Raw genomic sequence first — 14,822 nt, 5'->3', positions numbered from 1 at the left:
GCCCTAGAATATCAATATGACCCGTGAATTAGATTCATATGACCGTTAGATTAGTTTGATACTACCGACACTGTTAACCCTGGGTTAACATAACGTGCTCCAGTGTGACATTAAACTTCAGTAAAACTATGCAGTTGTGAAACGTAACTTTAATCTGAGCCAAACCAATTTGCTCAGTTGTAAATAAAACAGTGAAGGAAACATGACCCAGCAGGCAGAACCTGAGTGAATTAAGTCCAGTGTTTAACCACTGAGAGCTAAAACTCAGTGGAGGTTTTAAAGCTGTGTGCCAGTGACTGGATATCAGCCGCTGATAAAGTGCTCTGTAGTTTTCTAGGTGTCCATCGCTCTCAGTTTAAATCGCGTTTGTCGTCTGTAACCCAGGTCAGTCACTCTGAGGGAAACACAAGCTCCAGCAGCTCTGAACTCAGGAAAAAAAAACTAATTTACTTATCGTGTGCACAATATTGTGCCGACATTACGTTATATTGAACTGCAGCTGCCCACGTTAAACTGTGAATATCACCAGGTAACGTGGGCGTTTCCTGAATAAGCAGCAGGTGTTAAACAGCTGACAGGTGAGCAGGATGTGTGCTAGAGCGCTGAAGATATCCTGGATATGCTGACCTCGCTCTGTGGTGTACAGGGCTCCGAGGCAGCAAAGTGGGCTTCCAGTTTACCCTCTTTATCAATATTCACAATAAAAATATTAGTCGAACAGCGTAAGGTCTGTACGTGTTTCATAATGTCTAACAAGCTTTATACAGTTAAACCTGATGGCTACTACATGACGGAAACGCAAACGTTATCTCTTTTAATAAAGTTTATGCGTTTATACACAGGTCACGCTGATTATTGAACAAAAAGCACAAAGATCTGATGTTAACTGGATTTTTTTTGCTCTATCTCCTCCTTTAACATGTCTTTAACATTAGTTATAATTCAGAATTGGTGAATGAAACAAGTATGGCACATACAAACATCAGGAAATAAAGACTCGATAGGTATAACCTCAGTAAATGAAGTCTCTGTTGAACCTCTGAGAGGTGACAGTCAGTGGGGGTTATGGCAGTTGTGTATTGGGACCCACGCTTTGTCTGCGGGTCGAGCGGGTCTGTCACACATCTGTGAAGGTTCTCAGTCATCCAGGTCATCGTAGTCTAAGGAACTTGGAAAGAAAAGCGTCTGGACTTCTTTAACGTCTTCACGGAAACTTAAAGAAGTCCAGACGCTTTTCTTTCCAAGCTCCTTAGAGGGACTATCACACACTTTGCTGTGAGACTGGGCGCCCGATATTATTTAATCGTGTATTTGATTAATTCATTTTGGCAGTCCTGGCATTCCACAGTTCCTCATTTGGTGAGGCATATAACTAGAATAAATAGTCAGTTTATGATCTTCTTAAGGGACAAATGCCATTAGGGTTTAAACTCCAGTCGCTTTCTTACCAAGCTCCTTAAAATGCTTGGAGTCTTATCAGTGTCTAGTAGAATTGGTTACATTTTATATTACAATGCAAAATGCATCAAATTATCACTGATGGAGAAACAAACCTTTCTTAGATAAACTAAACCAGCTCCACTCTGATCTGAGTCAGTGCACTAAAATCTAATCCAGTCTACAAACAACCATGTTGGTAACAAACATGAGAGTCCTCTGATCACATGACCTGCAATGGTACAAATGACTGATGCTCTGTTCTTCTTACTAAAACATGTTTATGGATCAGTATGAATCAAACAATAGAAGTCAGTGATGTACTCACAGAATAGGCCCAGCTCACAGAGCAAAGTGGCTCCCATCCTCACATCCAGCAGTGACACGTCTGAAAACTTCTACAACTTTCTGTAAAGAGAGAGAGTGAAGCAGCAGCACAGCAGATACCAAAGAGCTGTGAAGGAAACAAAGAGTTTAAAACTTCTTCTCTCTGCTTCCTTCCTTTTACACAGAAATTAAAACTTAACAAGGTCTGACCATGTTTGTCAGATTTTTATGAAAAGGCCTGTAACACAGACTAAACTGACCAATAACAGACAGTCAGTAAGTTTCATTACACATATGTGAGCTGACTGAGCAGCTAAAGAGGAAATGAGGAGATCACAAGTCCAAGACTTGTTTTAAGTGTGAAGAACATTTATTTTATTTTACCTGTTAAATACTGTTTGCCATAAACCGTCAGTATTATCAAACATTTGTCTTCCCACATATAAAGATACATTATTTACAATTTATAATTTTAATAAATATTTACAAAGCTCCAAGCACACAGATATATGAATAAAAGACAATAAATATCCATAAATAATCTAAACAGTAAAACCAAACTCCTCTCCACCCGCATTCACACTGCTGGAACTAATTAAATGTGTTTTTACCTCTGAAAATTAATTTTAACACACTGGGAGATTCAAATAAATTAACAAATGAATGTGTTAAAACTTGACTGAGGTCTTACAGAAACAGACATTTTGTTTTCTTTGTACCTCGTTATGCTTGTTATGTTTTTTAGAAACTTTATTGTTAACTTTACTCTTCATGACTACCCTCACAAACAGTTATGACAATTTAAACCACAAATATAATGATGTTGTTAATGTATATGGCAACTCTTTAAAATACATAATTCAGATCAGCTTAAGCTGCTGTGGATGATTTAGGCTGATACTAAGTCTCTGTTACACAGAACACACACCAAGAATATCTGATCAACCAAATCAAATTTATTTTATTTTGATCTGCAAACAAACTAAAGTGATTTCCATGTTTCATTTATTAGGCTGTGGGACAGTAAAGTTTAAATGGATCCAGTTTAAAGTTTCAGAGCCTCAGAAAGCAACACCGGGACTAGTAATTTATAGTGGCACATGAGGGCTCCAGCAATATTATACATATTTTATAAATAGGAAGAAAAAAATCTCACCTTTAGTATTTGCTTAGGAGAATGTACTGAGCACTAAAGTAAAGATGAAAAAATCATGAAGCTCAAACTGACAGAAAATAACACTTGTGATGATTCTGGGCATTTTGGAAAGGTGAATTATCAAAATACTTTTGAAAAGTATCTGTGCAGATAAACTAATTTCATTTTAATTGATCGGTGCCATTCAAACAACGACAGAAATGTACTTACAGAATAACATCGTCATGCAGAGCAAAGAGTGCCATCCTCACTGACTCTGATCCACTCTGATGTGATGCAGACGATCACAAAGTGTTTTGTATGAATAATAATGCAGAAATAGAAGCTGCACTTAAACAAGATAAGGTCAGATTTTCATCTCTCTGTGCTTCTTTCGCTGTTACACTAACCTCAAACAGTACCTGTAGCTTTGACTACAGCAGTTGTTTGACGTGATTACATTTCCTGTCCATTGCAAACACATATCAGCTTCTTTCACATGTTGTGTCAGAACAGATCTGTAAATGTTTTTACTTTGTGCTGGAAATATGTTTGGCTGTGACCCCAAACACAGGAAATGACTCACTGTGTGGCTGAACTGAAGCTAAAGCTAAGATGAAATCTAAAGACAACATTTACATTCACAGTTACATTTATTATCTGACGGCATATCAAAGTAACATTAAGCACTAACACATTTAATCTGAAAACAATTCTTTGTCTTACTTGGACATAAACGTACAGATTAGACCTGAGCGTCTGACTAAATGTCAAAAAATAGGAAAGGAAATCCAAATATGTGATGTGAAAAACTTATTTAAAAGCTGCAATTAAAAAAAAAAAAAGGTTTGTTTTAAAAACTGCATATTGTGGATCAAGTTTATGTAAATCTACCATGTGGAAATTTGAAGTTGCATTTCTAGTATTTAATTTTCAAATGTTTTGAATTAAATCCTTCTTGAAACTAAAGAAATGAACTGTAAACTTATGTATACTATAAGTCCAACCCTCTTTCCAAAGTATTTAATTACATGTATAACAGCCCATTAGAAGATGTTGTGGTGTATTACCTGCAATATGACTCAATTAAATCTAAACAGTTACCAACACGTTTCTTCAATACATTTTTATTCTAATGTATAGTTTGTTTGTTGTTCTTTTTTTCCTAAAACAAATAATAATTTAGCAAATTTGTTGTCGGAGCTCAAAACAGAGCTACTGTAGAGGTAGAAGTATTCTTTTTACTGGTCAACTGTATCCTCAGTTGACCTGGAACCTGGACTATACATTGTGTAAGTAGAGCACCGCTATTCCCTCCCGAGTTGACCGAGGGGTTTTCCAGAATCACTTTGGGGATGACAATAAGTCTTGTTCTACATCCTCATTGTTTTTGCTTCAGCTACTGCCAGAGACACACACCATTTGGCCCGTTGGTACCTATCACTTGTTTCCTGCGTCCCACGGCTTCACCCACCACTTCAACTTGATGGCTCCCTGCACCTCAGGTGTCCACCTTTTGGTTCGTGGATTACCATCACGAGAGGCACCAACCACTTTGCAGCCACAATTTAGTGCAGCAGTGCAGATCATAAGCTGTTTGAACCCAGTGTTCCCAGTCTCCCTATCGAAACATTATGCTATCGAAACTGTGCTGGAGGGGAGAATTGAAGACCTTGCCCCCAGCACACCCTCACTGCACAGTTTGGTGTATCAGGCCTGTCTAGCATCCTTTCCCACCATCTGATCCAACTCTCCATCAGGTGGTGATCAGCTGACAGCTGAGCTTCTCTCTTTATCGAACATCATTACAGAGAAGTTCAGTAGAAGGGATCTAAGAACACAGACACATGTAACTGAGAGATATATGAGCATTTACAGCATGTCAATGCAGAGACTTGTTATTCAGCATACAAGGCTGAAAACCAAGGGAGATAGAGCTTTTGCCACTGTGGCCGCTAGACTGTGGAACTCTCTTCCTCACAACTTAAGATCTGCGGACTCAGTGATCACTTTTAAAAAACAACTAAAAACAAATCTTTTTAGAATTGCATTTTGTTAACTTTTGTCTGTTTTTGTTTTATACCTTGTGAAGCACTTTGTGATCTTTTATCTAGAAATGTGCTATATAAATAAAATTTTACTTACTTTTACTTACTTACTTTTGAGGGCAGTTGCTTTTCAACGTGGGAAACAAGCTCTGCACAGTTTCTCTTGATGCCCACACAGTTTTTTTTTCAGTAGTCCACCATGTGTCATCATGACAACAGTTTTTGATCTGTTTTCACAGAATGTTGTGCATGCTTACATGTAGCAGTGATAATTATTACTATTATTTCAGTACAGATAAATCATAAACATAAACATGTACCATCCACACAGAGATCAAAGTGAAACTTCCACTGTGCTTTTTGCAACTCTGTTGTTTTCTGCATGCTGATCTAAGCTCTTTTTAACAGACCACTTTTGGCTGAAACCACAAACAGCATTTCCTGTTTTCTAGGTAGCATATTCTAGCCTAGAATATGCACTTCTTTTAAGCACTTCTGCAGTCTCTTTGTTGACTTAAAAGTTGCTATTCACATTGTACAGTTCAGTGCTTTCATCAGCAAGAGAAAAAAGTGTGTTTTCATTATTTATTTATTTTTTCCTGTTCACCACATTTCTTGACAGCTCTTGTAATCCATACCATTTTGGTTTCATTATTGAGGTAGGCTTGGATGTTTTTGTTAACATGTACAATCTGATTGTTAGATAAAGTGATTTTATTCTATACAACTACATTTAAATTACATGTGGGTTTTTTTCTCTCTTACAGACAAAATGATATGCCGGAGCAGGCTGCCATGTAGGATGACAGGACACTTTCACTGCCCTGTCTGTAACATGACAATCATACGGCGTGGGGATATGGCAAGGCATTTAGTGTCATGTCAGCATTCTTCAATGCCAAGTCAGCCACACTACACTCAAAAAAATGAATGAGGTGGATTGTCCAGTGTATATTAATTATTTATTTTCATTTTACTTAAAATATATGTTTTTGTTAAGTTAAAATATGTTTTTCTAATCAAGTCACCGTAATTGTGTCAATTACTGTCTGTACAGAATACTAATGTGTTACTTGATGGCATAACATTTAAGTTAATTAGATCGATATACTTTGTATATCCACAAGGTGGCAGCAATGCAAAAACAGTTGTAATAAAACCACGAAGAACAACAAGGTTTCACGGCTTGGGCCTGCTCATGCGCAAGACTTCAAATTTAACTTAAAAACGTTGTTTTTGGCGGCAAGCTGCTGTTTCTTTTTTGAGAGACCACTTTTTTCTTTGACTATGTTGTTTAGTATCTACATGTTGAGCATGGTTATATTTTGCGTTTGTCTTACAAGACATGTTATATAGTTTGCGTGCGCCTGTGCTACATTAGTTTTACTGGGTCCTGGATAAGTTAAGTCTGCTTTCATCCTGCCAGACCCTGCCATCATAACACGGGAACCGTGAGACCACTGGACACTTGGTGTGTATAGGTATACATTGTGTGCAAGATTTTTGGTAACAGATGAAGTATCCCCCTCACAGAGCAAACCTGGGCTTAAGATGAAATGTAATATTACAAGGTATGAAATTTAGTGTGCCTGTTTATCTCAGGCTATTGCAAATAACTGTATTAACTGCTTACATGTTAACATGCTTGTTTTGTGGAATGTGTAAGAAACATTTTTATTGTTTTCTGTTTTATTAAGGGATTAGCTACAGGGGTTCATGGGGTTATTTTTTCATTTGCTTTCTTGGGATTCCTTTACTGTAATCAGAGAGTCATAAATATCGAAAAGGATAGCAAGGATAGCATGAAGTTGTGACATTTAAAATCCAAAAAGTCGAGGGCGAAAGCCACCGTGACACCATTGTTATGCTCTGTCAGTAATCTGTATTATGTAAAAATGGTCTGTAAGTACAGCATGTTTCCTAGTGGTGTTATACATATCAACATAGTTATAAATTACAGTTTGTTAAATCACACACTTTTTTTTTTTTTTAATGAAATTATTCACAACATATGAGTGGACAGATAATGGAGGTCGACAGACCTGGTGATAATTGTTTCTATAGAAAGTTAGCACATGGCAGTGTCAATGTCTTGCTTTTCTTCTGAGTAGTATTTTATTTAGTTGTAATTCAGTCAATAATTTGCTTCTTGAAATTAAGTAATGAATTTCTTGTTTTACTTCCTAAATTTCAGATCCTGGCTTTTACCTGCTCCCTCCTATACTGATGTGGTACTGCTGAGCTTGTATGTGGTATGTGAACTGTTATACTTTTAAAAACAAAACTGTTTTATAAGTGAAGTTTCCTTTAGTGACCCATCCCATGCCCCTGTTATTTCTTGTCCATATCTGAACCAGTGTAAAGGTTGCAGTTCAAAGACCTGAGGTATGAAATTCCTTTCAGATCAGTTGTGATCAATATTTTTTGGATCTTGATAAATAACAATAAAAGCTGTAATGGCTCCATTAGCATTTTGTGTAAATGTTTGTGTGAGGACTGGGAGACCATGACAGATACAATAAATTATAAATGGATTAATGTCTCCCTCTATTGGCCACTGGCTGTAAACACAGTCCAGTGATTGTACTTGAAAGCTGTGTTCAGAGTCTGACATGGGAAATATGGGACGAGGAACTATATCTGTATATCCACACTGACACTTAACTTTATTTACCATGGGCCCACCAGCGGGAAATGTGGTTTAGAAAAGCAGAGAAGCTGAGGTTTACAGGGATATTTGGTGTATTACAGTAGCACAAAGCAATCACAAGGTACTGCTGTCTGAGCGCAGGAAAGACTACGCCTGGGTTTTACCAGGGCGACTCGCACTACTGTATCTCTCGACCAGTTGGGCAGGAGAGAAACGGTTTCTGAAAGATGAGAAGATAAACGTTAAGAAACTTTACGGTGCATCATTAGAATGCACGTTCAAAGACGGTCGGTAAGAACTGATGACACATGGAGCAGAGAGCCAGGTGTGGAGAAGTGACAACGCCCCAAAACGACTGGAGATTTGCAATATAAAAGGGAGGATATGTAAAAAATTGAGTGGGCTAGGCTCCAAAACGTTTTTGCCCTGCCTCTTAACCTATCACTTCTGAGTTATGCCCCAGACCCCCTACAACCCGGATAAAGATAGGAGATCCAGTGTCTTGACTGTCCTTCTTCTGGAAATCAGTTTTTCTGTTCAGTATGTGAAGCAACCACCCTCAAAAAAAACTGTATCCACGACAGAGGCCACAATTGATGTTTTTTTTTTTTTTCAAACCTCTTCCATCCACTTCCTTAGCAGTGGTTGATGAAAGCTGCAAAGCTGAAAGTTGCGGAGCCCCGCAAGGGACAAAAAGAGAAAAAAAATTAAGATGAATTAAGATGAACTTTTGCGAGCGCTCGCAAAACTTTTGCGAGACCCCGTGATTACTAACTAACAGTCACACTCATTCACAGCATGCATAGATGCATCAGAGAGCAACTTGGGGTCAGTATCTTGCCCAGGGATACTTGGCATGCAGACTGGAGCCAGGGATCGAACTCATCAATAGATGACCTGCTCTTCCTCCTCAGGAGGAAGAGCAGGTTCTTCTGAGGAAAGAAATGCTGGCAGCTCTGCTCTGTGTGGCAGGTTAAATATATTGGCAATATTGAGGTCATGTCTTATTGAGTCAGTAGAGGGCGCTCTGGTGCCGTTGTGAATTCAACAGACAGCCTGCAGCAGGCTCTGCGCATGTGCAGCTCAGCAGTAAATAAAACAGCTTCCAGATTTGGCTACATCTGTGACTTCAGTAACACTTTAACATAAATACTAGTAAGCATTAGTGATGTTTAAGCAAATATTTACTTAATCTGTTATAAAGCTTTTCTCCTCCATTACTACACATTAGTGTGTAATTTATAAACACGGGTAACCACATTATTCTTTATTAAAAATATTTATATAATAAGTTTAATGTTTAATATTATAAATGATGATTTAATAATTTTTAAATAAAGTATTACATGAAGTACAAACTCATTAGTTTTAGCTTTGGTTTTGGTTCATGGGGTCACTTTGAATTACCATTTGGACAACAGAAAATGTTATAGACTAAATTTAACATTACAGCCTCCTGTTAACCTCTTGTTGTGTTGTTAGTTTGGAAATAATCTTATACACTGAACCAAAATCAACATAAAACGTTCAAATGTAAAACTATACACGTAGAAAATTATAAATTAGGAAAAAAACAAACAGAAAAAAATACATGAAACATATTTATTGCATTTAAATTCATACAGTATCGATCATATCATTTGTATCAATTTAGACAAATAAAGTAAATAACTGTTGTTGCCCACACCAGTACGTCCTAATGTGATTCGTGCTATCAGCTACTAAAGATCACATATTTCAAACTTTGTTCTCACTGCTCTTGAAAAAGTCTTTAACAAAATTTTTAAGAATGAATATAAGAAATACCTGACTATAAAGCACAGAACTCAAATATGAATATACCTCCATTTACTTTTTGCTATAAGTAAGTATATGATATTATGATTTAATATTGTAACTGTACATAAAGCTGAGCATGTCTGATATTTGGGGAGCAGAGGAGCAAGAGTGGCTTCATAAAAAGCTTCTTCTTGGCTTTGCTGCTACAGCTCTCCTCACTGACCTGTAAGACAAGCACAAAAAGACAAAGTGATTTCCAACATGTAAAGATATTATGAGCTGAAGACATTTAATAATGTGAAGAATAAATCAGCCTGCATGGCAGCAGAATTACTGAGAGAGTAAAAACATTTAGTTGTCCAAAAACTGTTTAGTTTGGGGACATATAGATGGACAATACCATACTGTACAATAACAATATCATTCTGTATATGAAGCAGACAAACTTACACTAAACTCTGAACGGCCATCGATGTGTATAAGATTCAACTCTGGTGATGTGTAGTGGTCGTATGTAGTAGCTAGGGATGGGTATCGTTTAGGTTTTATCCGATACCGGTGCCAAACTGGTACTTTTGAAATGGTGCCGGTGCTTAAACGGTGCTCAAACTGGTGCTTACTTAAAGAATGGAGAACACAAACTTTGTCCAAAAACCTCTTGTGTTTTTATTTTTAGCAGTGTCTTTTTTTCTGCAAAATGATAAGTTGTTAGACATTTCTGTTGATACAACATACCTTCTTTGGTTGGAACTGGTGCTTAAACAATGGAAAACACAAACTTTGTCCAAAAACCTCTCATGTTTAGCTGTTTTTGTCATGGTCTGTGGTCCTGTGTCTGTGGAGTCTCGGGTAGCCACACCCCCGGGCTGGGACATCACCGGCACACCTGCTTTCCATCGGGGTGATTACGTGAAGGACTACTTAACCTTGCGCTGACGGATGCTCCATGCCATTCCGTTAATCACCTCTCTGTGGTAACTAGACTCCAGCGAAAGCGTTGCACTAATGTCTTATTTGAACTGCGTTAAATCTGCCTTCTTGTGTTTAGATTTCGATCCGGCGTCCAGTATCTGCCACCTGCCTGTCCTCCTGCTCGATTGGATCACCCGGTGCATCATCTGGCCTCATCACTAACTCCATGGATTCCCTTCCCACGGACTTTCACACTTTCCTCCCGAGCCCCACGGTCCCACTCCGATCGTAAGCCAACTACTCTAACCCTGACTTGTTGTGTTCCCCTGCTTCCCGGCTCACTAGTAATTTTCTCCCCTTTCTGTTGCAGCCTCCCACGGTCCTGATGCCGGTTTCCTCATGTCATTTGTTTCCCCGGGTTTTTTCAGTTCCTCGTTTGCTTTTCTGGTTTTCCCGGGTCGCCTTTTGTTATTATAATAAAGTGTTTTTTCCTGCTAGCACTTGAGTCTGCTTTTGGATCCTTTGGTGCGCGCGCCTCGGCACATGACAGTTTTTTTGTAAAAAGATAACAATGTTAGCCTTTTCTGCAGCTATAGGGCATACATGGTATCACTCTATCGAACAAGAAGACAGCCGCATGTAACTACGACGGTGTTTGCTAGTTCACCTTACATGCATTAATTCGTCCAGAGAAGAACGGCTGCTGCTGCCATCATCATCCGTCATCATTTCTGCTACACTGGCAGGGCTAGGGGCCAGGACTCTACTCTTCGGGTTCTTGGGGGATGTTGCTAACTCCGGGTCCGATAACAGGCACCACACCCGCAGTAGATGTGCTCGGTGTGAGGTCTTGCAGCAAGCTATCAAATACGGTGCATTTCTCGGCTTTTAACAAAACGCTATGTGTCGCCAGGTGTTTCATCAGATTCGAGGTGTTACCTCCTTTGCACAGTATCAGCTTAAAGCACTTGTTGCAGGCTGCTGAGTTTGCATCTTTTGCTGTGAAGTACAGCCAGACTTTTGACCGCTTCGCCTTGGGCATTTTTAATCTGTAGCTCTGCTCTAAAAGAACGTACGTACCTGGGCCCGCCTACTATCCTTGGAAAGGTAAAATGATTGGCAAACTGTATGACATCTCAGAAAAAAGAAAAGCACCGAAATAAAGCACAGAGATGTGCGCTGCTTTTCGGTCTGGTTACTACCATTGATGTCAGAACTGGTGCCATAATGGCACCGGATACAGTTACCCATCCCTAGTAGTAGGTAAGCTTGGTAAGTGAATAACTAAACTCCATGTTGACCTATAATTACCTGCAATATAATGATGTGATGACACATTCAAGTACAAACAGTGAATGAGACTGTTTTGACTGTACCTGCAGCTCCCGTCTGCACCTCAGAGTAAACAGCACTCTGCTCTGGTTTGTCATGCTTCCGTACTAAGATCAAATAAACAAATTCAAGTCATTAATTTTTAAGCAATACATTTTCTAAGCTTTCTTTTCTATATTGAACAGATAATGATAATAAATTAATTAAAATAATTAATTCTTTTTCAAAAATTGTAAAAATGTTCTAAATGATTTTTTTTGTTTATACTGTCTTCTGTACCCAGTCTTCTTTCTGACATTTGTAATATCAGTATGAGAGTATGTCACATCTTGGGGTTCATGTGCACCCGAAATGCAAAGATTTGTATGTACAGGATTGTAAACATGTTGCACTAAGTTTCCTCAATTAAAAATCTGTTAATTGAGGGGATAATATAAAAGGTGCATTTGACCATTTTGTAATTCATTAGTAGAGGTTAACAAACCAGAAGCATAGTAATCATTTAATAAAATATTAATATACACCAAGTACATACATCTTTCAAAGATAAATGCAAAAACAGAAGAACTTTCTGTGGTACTGTGTGAGTCAAAACCAGTACTGTCAGATATTTTCAGGGCATGAACCCATCATGGTGTTACTGTTTGTGTTGTTCTGATATGAAACAATAACATTTGTGGATTCTTTCAGTCGAGTTAAAGAAACAATCAGGTTGTAATATCCTGTTTGTTTCTGATCTTTTGTGCATGTAGTCGGTTATTTGGATGTTTGTCCAACTGGATTTTGATAAATGTTCTTTGAAAAACTGCTGAGCACAAACTGAACCTGAGAAATGTTCCTGTTAATGGAGACTGAATGAAAAGTCAATATTAATAATGATAATAAAGATCGGTTTAAGTGCTGACCAGGATGAAGAGAGTTGTATTCATGAGCTTCATTCTGGTTGACTCCATGATTTGTGGAGGAGCCCAGACTGTGACTCTCAGACTGGATCCACCTAAAACATGAAATAAACACAATAAACTCAAAAGTAACTGATGTTTGTTTAAAATAATAATAAAAAGTATTTTACCAACCTGGTGAAGCAGGAATCTGTGAAAGAGACAAATGTTATTACACATGTTTGTCATGTAAATTGTTCCATTTATATTTTGTGTCATGAGATCAGAATACATGTATATGTGTGAATAATTAAAATGTATGCAATAAATAAACTCTCTGACACAGAATGAAAAGAAGAGGCTCTTACACTTGGACTGTCTGCAGCGATACAACAAGAGCAGGAGAATAATAATGAGAGAGACTCCACAAACCAGTCCAACAATCAACCACACAGGAGATGAAGAGCTGTCAGCTCCTGACACAGTTACTGTAACAACAAACAATAATTGTTAATGAAATCATTTAAAGACGCCTGCTGTGTTTAAATGACTTGACTCCCTACAGTGAACACATCTACACGACCCTAGTCTCTTAAAATGTCCTAACAAACTCACCAGTTTTGTTAATCTGAACTTCTTGGCTGTCCTCTGTGTAGTAAACTGGGTTTCCTCTTCCTCCTCTGCACCTGTAGAGTCCTTCCTGTGAGACACTGATTTGTCCATTTGAGTGGAAAACTGCATCTTGTGTGGTCAGGGGTTCAGTGTAATTTCCACCTCTGTACCAGTAGTATTTCCATCCAGATGATGATGATGGGTTCACAGAGCAGGTCAGGTTCACACTGCCCCCTACTGGAACAGCTGTGTTATCAGCTCTCAGTGTGGCCTTTGGTTTATCTGCAGTTTAGTTTAGAAAATGAACAAACAAATCAATAACTGAATCTAAATAATTTAAACATCTAGATGGAAATAGTAAACATAAACAAAAAACTGTAAACTTATTTTGATTGACAACGTGAAACTTTTATATTTTCTTTGCTGGATTTAAAAAGTAATTTGTCATCGTCTGTTGACTCCGTGTTTAGGTTTTTGAGCAGCTCCTTCAGTAGCAGGCTGCAGCACCCACGATGTGGGACAGAGACACTCCGCAGGTGTTTCCTTCCTGCTGCTGTCAGACTCCACAACAAAGACTTTGCAGCTGACCAAACACACACATCCACACATGTGCAATAACACTAAGTACAATTCGCTTTTCTGACAACATCGTATTTTACTCAGTTGTATATAGCATTTCTATTCTTTTATATACAGTATTTTATTTTATTCTATTCTATTATGTACGGTACAGTGGTCCCTCGCTATAACGTGGGTCACCGCTGTTTCACTGACATTTTTTGTGCAGTTTTGCATGCTTTTTTTCCCTTTATTTTATTTTACAGTTCATTGTGTTCTGCGTCCTGATTGGCTGTAGACCATTGTCAGTCAATCTCGTGTCTCCTGTACAGAATGCGTTCAGCTTGTCAAATTTACATAAATCTTCGATCGCGAGTGTGACTGAAGTGCTTTACTGTAGGTTTGTAAGTTTTCTCCCCAACAAACACAACAATGTGATGAAATGTTTTGCAGTGTCAAAGGCAACCACGGGTGTCTGTTAGCAGAGACGGGTCTTCCAGCAGAATCTGCATGAATGCCGAATATACTTATTATCTGGATGGAGGAATAATCACACGTGAGTTATCGGCTTTTTACTGGAACATTTACACCAACGTCACTTCATTATTGAACTCTGGCATATACTCCGCAGCATAACAGAAAGCATCCTTTCAAAATAAAATCCCAACAGATGACAATGAGGGCATACCTATTAACTAGCCCAACACCCCCACTCGTACTCACATTGTCAGCTTTACATGTATGTCAAAAGAAACAGTTTTTCTTTACTGTATATTTATACCCCAAACATTTATTTCCCAAACTTCAATAACCTTCCTTTTGTTGCTGGCTTTGTCATAACATCGGCCACCATCAGACCTGTCTAACAATACCCCAATATCAAATTTCCAGCATTAACTGTTGATCTTACAAAATGATACTTGATATCGATATGCTTACACCTCTGCCTGTTAACAGGATTCTTTGCCAATGCGATAGTCCCTTGATTGTCCTCAAAAATCTTTGGTGGTCCCTTTTGATGCTCATACATGCTTTGGAACAGTTGTGTCAAGTACAAACATTCTTGTGTTGTTGCTGCCAAAGCTATGTACTCTGCTTCACAAGTTGATAAGGCAACAGTTGGCTGCTTCTTTGTTCGCCATGACACCAAA

At 38.3% G+C, this 14,822-nt stretch overlaps 2 long non-coding RNA genes across 2 annotated transcripts in view; both read right to left on the bottom strand.

Annotated features, from left to right (window-relative positions):
• Window positions 1-14,822, bottom strand: part of LOC102079958 (killer cell immunoglobulin-like receptor 3DL1) — a 77,454-nt gene that overhangs the window by 13,163 nt on the left and 49,469 nt on the right. Inside the window, exons 5-6 of the long non-coding RNA XR_002061315.2 lie at window positions 13,117-13,395; window positions 12,870-12,989 (exon numbers count right to left, since the gene is read on the bottom strand). This is a non-coding gene — a long non-coding RNA (killer cell immunoglobulin-like receptor 3DL1). The remainder of the gene's footprint in view (window positions 1-12,869; window positions 12,990-13,116; window positions 13,396-14,822) is intronic.
• Window positions 9,186-10,212, bottom strand: LOC112846270 (uncharacterized). Its single transcript, XR_003219169.1, has 2 exons — window positions 9,827-10,212; window positions 9,186-9,599 (listed from the first exon to the last, which is right to left on the bottom strand). It is a non-coding gene; the product is annotated as an uncharacterized LOC112846270 (long non-coding RNA).

The sequence above is a fragment of the Oreochromis niloticus genome, linkage group LG3 (assembly GCF_001858045.2).
Source record: "Oreochromis niloticus isolate F11D_XX linkage group LG3, O_niloticus_UMD_NMBU, whole genome shotgun sequence".
In the NCBI taxonomy this organism is placed as follows: Eukaryota; Metazoa; Chordata; class Actinopteri; order Cichliformes; family Cichlidae; genus Oreochromis; species Oreochromis niloticus.
Note: the sequence above shows the minus strand (reverse complement) of the source record. Positions and strands in the feature narration are given on the sequence as shown.